The sequence below is a fragment of the Bos grunniens genome, chromosome 9 (genome assembly GCF_055505025.1).
Source record: "Bos grunniens cultivar Pamir isolate PY7600 chromosome 9, Bosgru_T2T1.0, whole genome shotgun sequence".
Taxonomy (NCBI): domain Eukaryota; kingdom Metazoa; phylum Chordata; class Mammalia; order Artiodactyla; family Bovidae; genus Bos; species Bos grunniens.
The window spans coordinates 79,381,437-79,388,809 of NC_141173.1; positions in this window are offsets into that span (position 1 = coordinate 79,381,437).

Genomic DNA, 7,373 nt, shown 5'->3' on the forward strand with positions numbered 1-7,373 from the left:
TTAGGGTCTTAACATAATTAAAAAATAAAAGACATTTCAAAGATTTGTCAAAGAAAACACCAGCAAGTGGCAGAATAAGTCTCTGAACCTGCATTAGCTTGGATTAAAAATGCTGTCTTATCCAATATGCTACTCTCCTGGGTTTGTTTGTAATGGGCTTCCCTGGTGGTTCAAATGGTAAAGAATCTGTCTGTAATGCAGAAGACCCAGGTTCAATCCCTGGGGGAAGATCCCCTGAATTAGGAAATGACAACCCACTCTTGTATTCTTGCCCGGAGAATTCCATGGACAGAGGAGCTTGATGGGCTACAGTCCATGGGTTGCAAAGAGTCAGACATGACTGAACAACTAACACTGGGTTTGTAATACATTTTTTTTACTTGCTCTCAATTCCACAAAATTTGAATTTCCTTTAAAATCCATACCAAATATATATTATAAGAAAAACCATATGCAGTCACCTTTAGAGTAAAATATAAACTCTAAAAACTCTCTTCAAGGTTTGAAAATTCAATCAATATTTCAAAAAGGACAATTTTCCAAGCTTACAGCTCTTAGGTTGCTTCATATCTATTTTTCTCAAAATAATTTTGTCAGAATTATTAATAGAACTGAATACTTTTTAAGGCTTTTGTGCAATGGGAAATTTCATTTTTTTTAAAATTTAAACTTATTTATTTTAATTGGAGGCTAATTACTTAAAAGTTATAAAATTATACATAGAAAATGTGGATGAGATTATGCCTTTCAAATTCAATGTGCTTTAGAAAACCTCTCTGATTACATAGTGAGTGTCCTAAATTGTTCTCTGGAGACGAAGGCACAATTTAAGATCTAGCTTGGTGATACAATTCTGGAACTCAGACTGATTCTTGATTTTACAAATCTTTTGGGCAATAACTTACACGAAAGTACCTCCAAGAGTGCTTGAACCCATCCCAAATTTGAGAACAAACTCAGAGCATGTTATATTTGGTTCTCCTTAAGAACCCAAAGCATTAAAGAAAGAAAGCATTAAAAAAAAAAAATTGAGGAGGTATGGAGTGAGAAACTAAGTTTCAAGGATCATGCAAATATTTAGTGACAAAAAGAGATAAGAGAATAGAATGAAAAGGCCCAAAACAGAAAAAAATGTGGGGGAAAAAAAACAAAAAAAAGAGGCTTGGACGGTTGGCCCAATCTATAGGTGTGACTTTGGGAAAATATAATTGGTAAGTTTTAGGTTCTTCAATCATAAATTGTAAGGAAACTTACCTTTTTTCAGAGATATAAAATACTTATAATGCCTGTGACTTAGTAGGCAACTGCAAACTTTCACTTTATTGTGGCTATACGTAGATTAAATAGATAGTGTACTTTTAAAATATTTAAGAATCAAAAAAAAGTGGCAATAATTGTACACAGAGACTCCCCTGAGACCTGGTACTCAATTTTTCACACTGACAACTTTTTAATCACAGTATACATTTAAACCAGGAAATTGACATTGGTACAAAAGTATTAAGTGAATTATGGATCTTTTCAGACTTGCTACCAGTTGTTATCTGCACTAGAATATGTGTACATGCATGTTGTGATTGTGTAATATGAAATTTTATTATCTGCATAGACTCAATTACCACCACTACAATTAGGATACAGACTATCCAATCACTACAAAGAAACTTCTTTTTACAAACCAAGTCACAGCCTTATCCTAATCCTAGCCAACCAGTCAGTGAAGTTGCTTGGTCATGTCTGACTCTTTGCAACTCCATGGACTGTAGCCTACCAGGCTCCTCCATCCATGGAATTTTTCAGGCAAGAGTACTGGAGTGGATTGCCATTTCCTTCTCCAGGGGATCTTCCCCACCCAGGAATCAAACCTAGGTCTCCCGCACTACAGGCAGATGCTTTACCGTCTGAGTCGCCAGGGAAGCCTTGGCAATCTGGTCTATTCTCTTCATTACACTTTTGTCATTTTGAGAATGTGATAGAAATGAAATCATATTACAGTATGTAATTTTTTGAAATGGGCTTGAGCACAATGCCCTTGAGTTGATTTAAGTTATTTCTTATGTGAATAATTTGTTCCTTTTATTGCTGAGTAGTTTTCCATTGTGTGGATGTATTGTGGCTTTTTTAGCCCATCCACATCCACCCATTGAAGGATATTTCCAGTTTGCAATATTGCAGATAAAGCAACTGTGAACATCATAAAAAGATTTTCATATCCATTTATTTTTCTATGATAGATACTCAGGAGTGTGATTGTTGGGTTTTAGATTAATAGTATGTTTAATAATTTACAAAGCTGCCAAACTGTTTTCTAGAGGGTCTTTACCATTTTACATTCCTAGCAGAAATGAATGAGAGATGAATTGCAGATGCTGTTGCAGATGGGTAGTATTTTCAGAAATGTAAAATAATTTCTCCTCCGACTCCTTGGTCAAAGGAGAGTTGGTCATAGAATACATCTGGGGAAAGATTGCTCAACTGAATGCTAATACTGAGAAAGAAGAAAGCATATGACTCACACTTAGGCAAAATTCTGCTTCCTCAAATGATTGAGTGGCTAAGTTGACTTGAGATTCGGCTGCTTGGAAATTTATACATCACTTTCTGTATTAATCAGATCATATTCTTGTTTCTGTTCAAAATAAACAACATTTGATTGTGTAAATTCACCCTAAATAAACCAAAATTCTTATTGTTTTCAGAGATTCTTATAAATATAGTCATTAATTAACTATATGAGGGAAGGGAGATGCAATCTGGTGAAAGAAGCATTAGCAAGATTTGTAATGTCACACTATCTTAGCCGAGAATTAAGAGTTGCTTTAAAATAGGTCCTATTTAAAGAACCCAAGAGGAACATATCTTGTGTTATCTTAACAGTGGATAAAGACAATCCCTGGGAACATCTTCATGGAAGCAATAGTCTGATGCATTCATTTTCAATGGTGTTATTTTAAGGTACAAAACTAATTTATTCCTAAATCAATGCCAAAATCAAAACAGTAAACAAGTTAATGTAATTTTCACTTCTACTTAGTTAATTATGAAACCATAGACAAAAAGAATTGAAGAAGAATGAGATATCCAACCAAATAATGTTAAACTAGTCAGTATTGTTCTTTTAGCTGAGCATCATTTAAGATAATTAATGGAATCAGAGTGTGATTATTTACTTGTTTGTGTACTTAAAATATTCCAAGCAAGGGGAATGGAAATTATTGTTTTTAAACTTCCTCTTTATAGTTCTTCATTTTCCTAAATTTACCTTCCTTTGCCAGCTAAAAACAAAATGAACAGAAAACGAAAGTGCTTTTCCTCAAACAACTACCCATACTTGTGGATTTTCTCCTATGAAATGATCCTTGAGACTTTGAGAGTCATTGCAAAATATAGCAAATTTAAAATAGCCATTAAGAAGGAAGAAAAAATGAAGAAAATGACAGATGATCTCACTGATAACAGAGGCAAAGCGTGGATGAAGATGGGCTAGCACCCCTGACTTGTAGACGGGCCTCGATCTGCTTTTCCTTCAGGTGAGAATGAGGGTGGTTGCTCTTCACTTCTGTGACTTTGTCTCCTGATTCATTATATCTTCCTGTGCTGTGCTTTGTCAGCTCAGTCATGTCCAATTCTTTGCAACCCCATGGATTGTAGCCCACCAGGCTCCTCTGTTCATGGGGATTCTCCAGGCAATAATACTGAAGTGGTTTGCTATGCCCTGCTCCAGGGGATCTTCCAAACCTAGGGATCAAACCCAGGTCTTCTGCATTGCAGGCAGATTCTTTATCATTTGAGCTACCAGGGAAGTCCTTTATCTTCCTATTGCATTTTAAACAAAGAATGTCTCTTTTGCAGTCATATTGTGCATATAACTTATTTTTTTATTTAAATTTTACCTGTATCTTGGGACTACTGAAAATAGAAAGTTTCAACAAAAAGTAATAAGCTCTTTTGACATATCGTTGATAACGATCATCACTATAACAAACTCAAACAAGAAAGGAGAGGTTTTTTTCCTATAATGACAAAGACACCAATGATGCTTCCTTTTAGGTTGCATACCTTCAAGGTAACCAACAGAAATAAATACATCCCTTTCATTGACTATGTTTCCCAAGGCAAGTTTATTATAGCATCTCAACAGATATAAATTATCAGTTTAAAACTACATATAGATATTATTATGCTCTCGGGTGCTTTTTTATGAGGATTAGAAATGATTTGATGATAAAAATTTATACCAGAGTATTTCAGTAGCAACCATAGTAAAAATATTCCTTTCATTTCTATGATACTCACCAGAAATTAGATAAGAGATCATTGTAAAACATGCACTTCAGTGCAAGCTGTTTATCAGACCCACTCTGTGGGCAATGAAAGCCCAAGGTAAGCACGTTTGACTGCCTACCGTAAAATAGTTAAGATCAAACTCAGGACTGGGTGAGAGAGACACAATTACTGGTGTCAGCAGTTTAAATATAGTTCTTGCTGAGAACACCTTCAAGATAACTGTTCAGACCCATTCATTTTGCCAAGTGGAGGCAATAATTGGTAACTGTCAATGCTCCCTACAAACACCAGCCTCCTCCAAGAATAACCCAGCATGATTAGCTCTCAGCAATTGGCTGCACTTCTGCTGACTTCTAGCGAGTGGTTTTTCACACACAGTTACAGATAAACCCACTGTAACCAAACACAGCTGATGACTCATTTCATGGCTTTCTGCTTGTCTCCTTCAAAGCTGTGTGTTGTTTCTGTTTTAGAAAGAACAAACATCTATTTTTAACAAAAGGGTGAGTTTACTACATTATTATTCAGAAAAGGACCATTCAAGCATCTTATAATCTTATGCTGTGACATGCAGAACATTCCTGGGTTTTGTTCCACAAATAGAGCAAAGTTTTACTAAAAGGAGCAATGTCAAAATGACCTTCAAACCTATCTTTAGACTTTTGTGTGTTGCTACAGTAAATTCAGAATTCAAATTGAGTTGCTCTGCAAAATGTATTTTGGAAGGAGACATTTCTAGAGATTATAGATGGTTCAAAAGCAATTTAATGCTGGGTACACTTGGGGTGCTGTCTGATTTATGAATAATGAGGACACTTACATGTTCACTTGATATATGGTATTTGAACATAACAATGAATATTTCTTATGGAAAAGGTGTCAGCTAAAGTGGTTATATATGCAGGAGCTTGCCACAAAATGGTTCAGAGTCTGCAATAAGGTAAAATGAGGGTAATTCTCTTTTCCTTTAAAAGAAAATATATTATTTTACCTTCAAACTTAAGAAATGAACACATGACAATGCTGAAAATTAAATATTCATAGAATGTTTTAAATAAAATATTAGTCTTTAGCATGATGATGTAGAAACAAGTTTGTCTTATTCACATTTTGCCAAACAACATATATATTTTTTTTAATTCAGTGGTCATATATGTAATTCCCACAAATGGTTAGAAAATCTGACAAGAAAGTGTAAAGTTACCATAAGGCAAGATAATGATCAAACCATTCCCACTTTTTGCTCTCATCCTATGATCAAAATCAGGGATTTTATTAGCTGCATGTTAAAGTAGAAAGATCAGTTGTGGTCTTACTCAGGTCTAAGTGCATTCAGTTTTGTTATTTGTTTTTGTGGCCTGTTTCATTCATAATCAAAGACATTTTCTTTTGTTTCACTTTTTTTCCATTTTATGTATTTATTTGTTTTTTTGTAAAATCATTGGTTATTTGAAAACAGTAAAGCAGATTGTAAACATTTTAAATTGTGTTGTTTGCTGCTTTTATTAATTAAGTACTTATTTCTTAATGTGAAAAACTTCAAAGGAGTCTGAGCCATGGCTGTAACATCCACACAACCAGTTTCCATTCAAGTGCAATGACTCTAACAGATGTGCTTCTAGTCTGATTTCTTGGCTATTACAACTTTACAATGCAAATAAATCCTTTCCTTGAAAAATGTTACTTTTTCAATGATGACACAGTATTCTAATTAAATTGCAATTCTCCTGTCAGTTCTCTTATTTTCCTCACTTATCCTTTTTGCCCAGCACTTATTCCTCCATAAATCATAAATATTATAAAAAATTTTATCATTTTGTGTGTGATCTATTTCCCCTCATGAGAATGTAAGCTTCACAGAGGCAAGAACTTTCACCTGCTTTGTTCATTAAACTATATATAACACCTAGGACAAAGAAGATGTTTGAAAATATTTGTTGAATGAATACAAGAATACTTACTGAGATTACAATTTTTATATAAATGTTGGTATATAAATTCTTATGCTATCTGTCTTTGGGCTTCCCAGGTGACCCTGTGGTAAAGAAACTGCCTGCCAATGCATGAGACAGAGGAGATGTAGATTAGATCCCTGGGTCGGGAAGATCCTTTGGAAGAGGAAGTGGCAACCCACTTCAGTATCTTGCCTGGGAAATTCCGTGGACAGAGGAACCTGGAAAGCTATAGCCTATGGGATCACAAAGAGGGGGACATGACTGAGCTACTGAGCTTCTATGCACACAGATCTTAAAATGAGCAAAATATAAATTTGTTCTGTTTTTAAAATACAGATTTCCTTTTAGATCTTTCTATGTCCTTAAATAATTAATAGATCTCACATCAAATTTGTTGTACTCTGAATGTGTGTAAATAATTGTGAGATAAATTGTAGAACATCAGAGTAGATAATACTAAATAAGATAAAAAAAGTTGAAACTATGGAGAAGTGTTTAAGGATAATATAATGGATGGGTATAAAGTCTAAACTTTTAAAGGATAAATAAATATAAAATTAAAAATAAGTCATTTGCTTATTGGAGCTTTATCTTCAGCAGTGGTCCTTCCAATGAATATTAAGGGTTTATTTCCTTAGGATTGACTGGTTTGACTGAAACTGAAGCCCCGATTCTTTGGCCACCTAATAATGTGAAGAACTGACTCACTGGAAAAGACCCTGATGCTGGGAAAGACTGAAGGTAAAAGAAGGGGATGGCAGGAGATGAGATGGTTAGATAGCATCATTGACTCAGTGGACATGAATTTGAGCAAGCTTAGAGATGCGGTCGCTAAGAGTGGGACACGACTGAGCTGCTTCACTTTCACTTGTCACTTTCATGCATTGGAGAAGGAAATGACAACCCACTCCAGTGTTCTTGCCTGGAGAATCCCAGGGACGGGGGAGCCTGATGGGCTGCCGTCTATGGGGTCGCACGGAGTTGGACACGACTGAAGAGACTTAGCAGCAGCAGCAGCAGCAGCAGAGAAGGTAGAGGACAGAGGAGCTTGGTGTACTTCAGGTCCATGAGGTCACAGTCAGCCATGACTGAGTGACTGAACAGCAACAACAAAATTTACTTACTGCATCC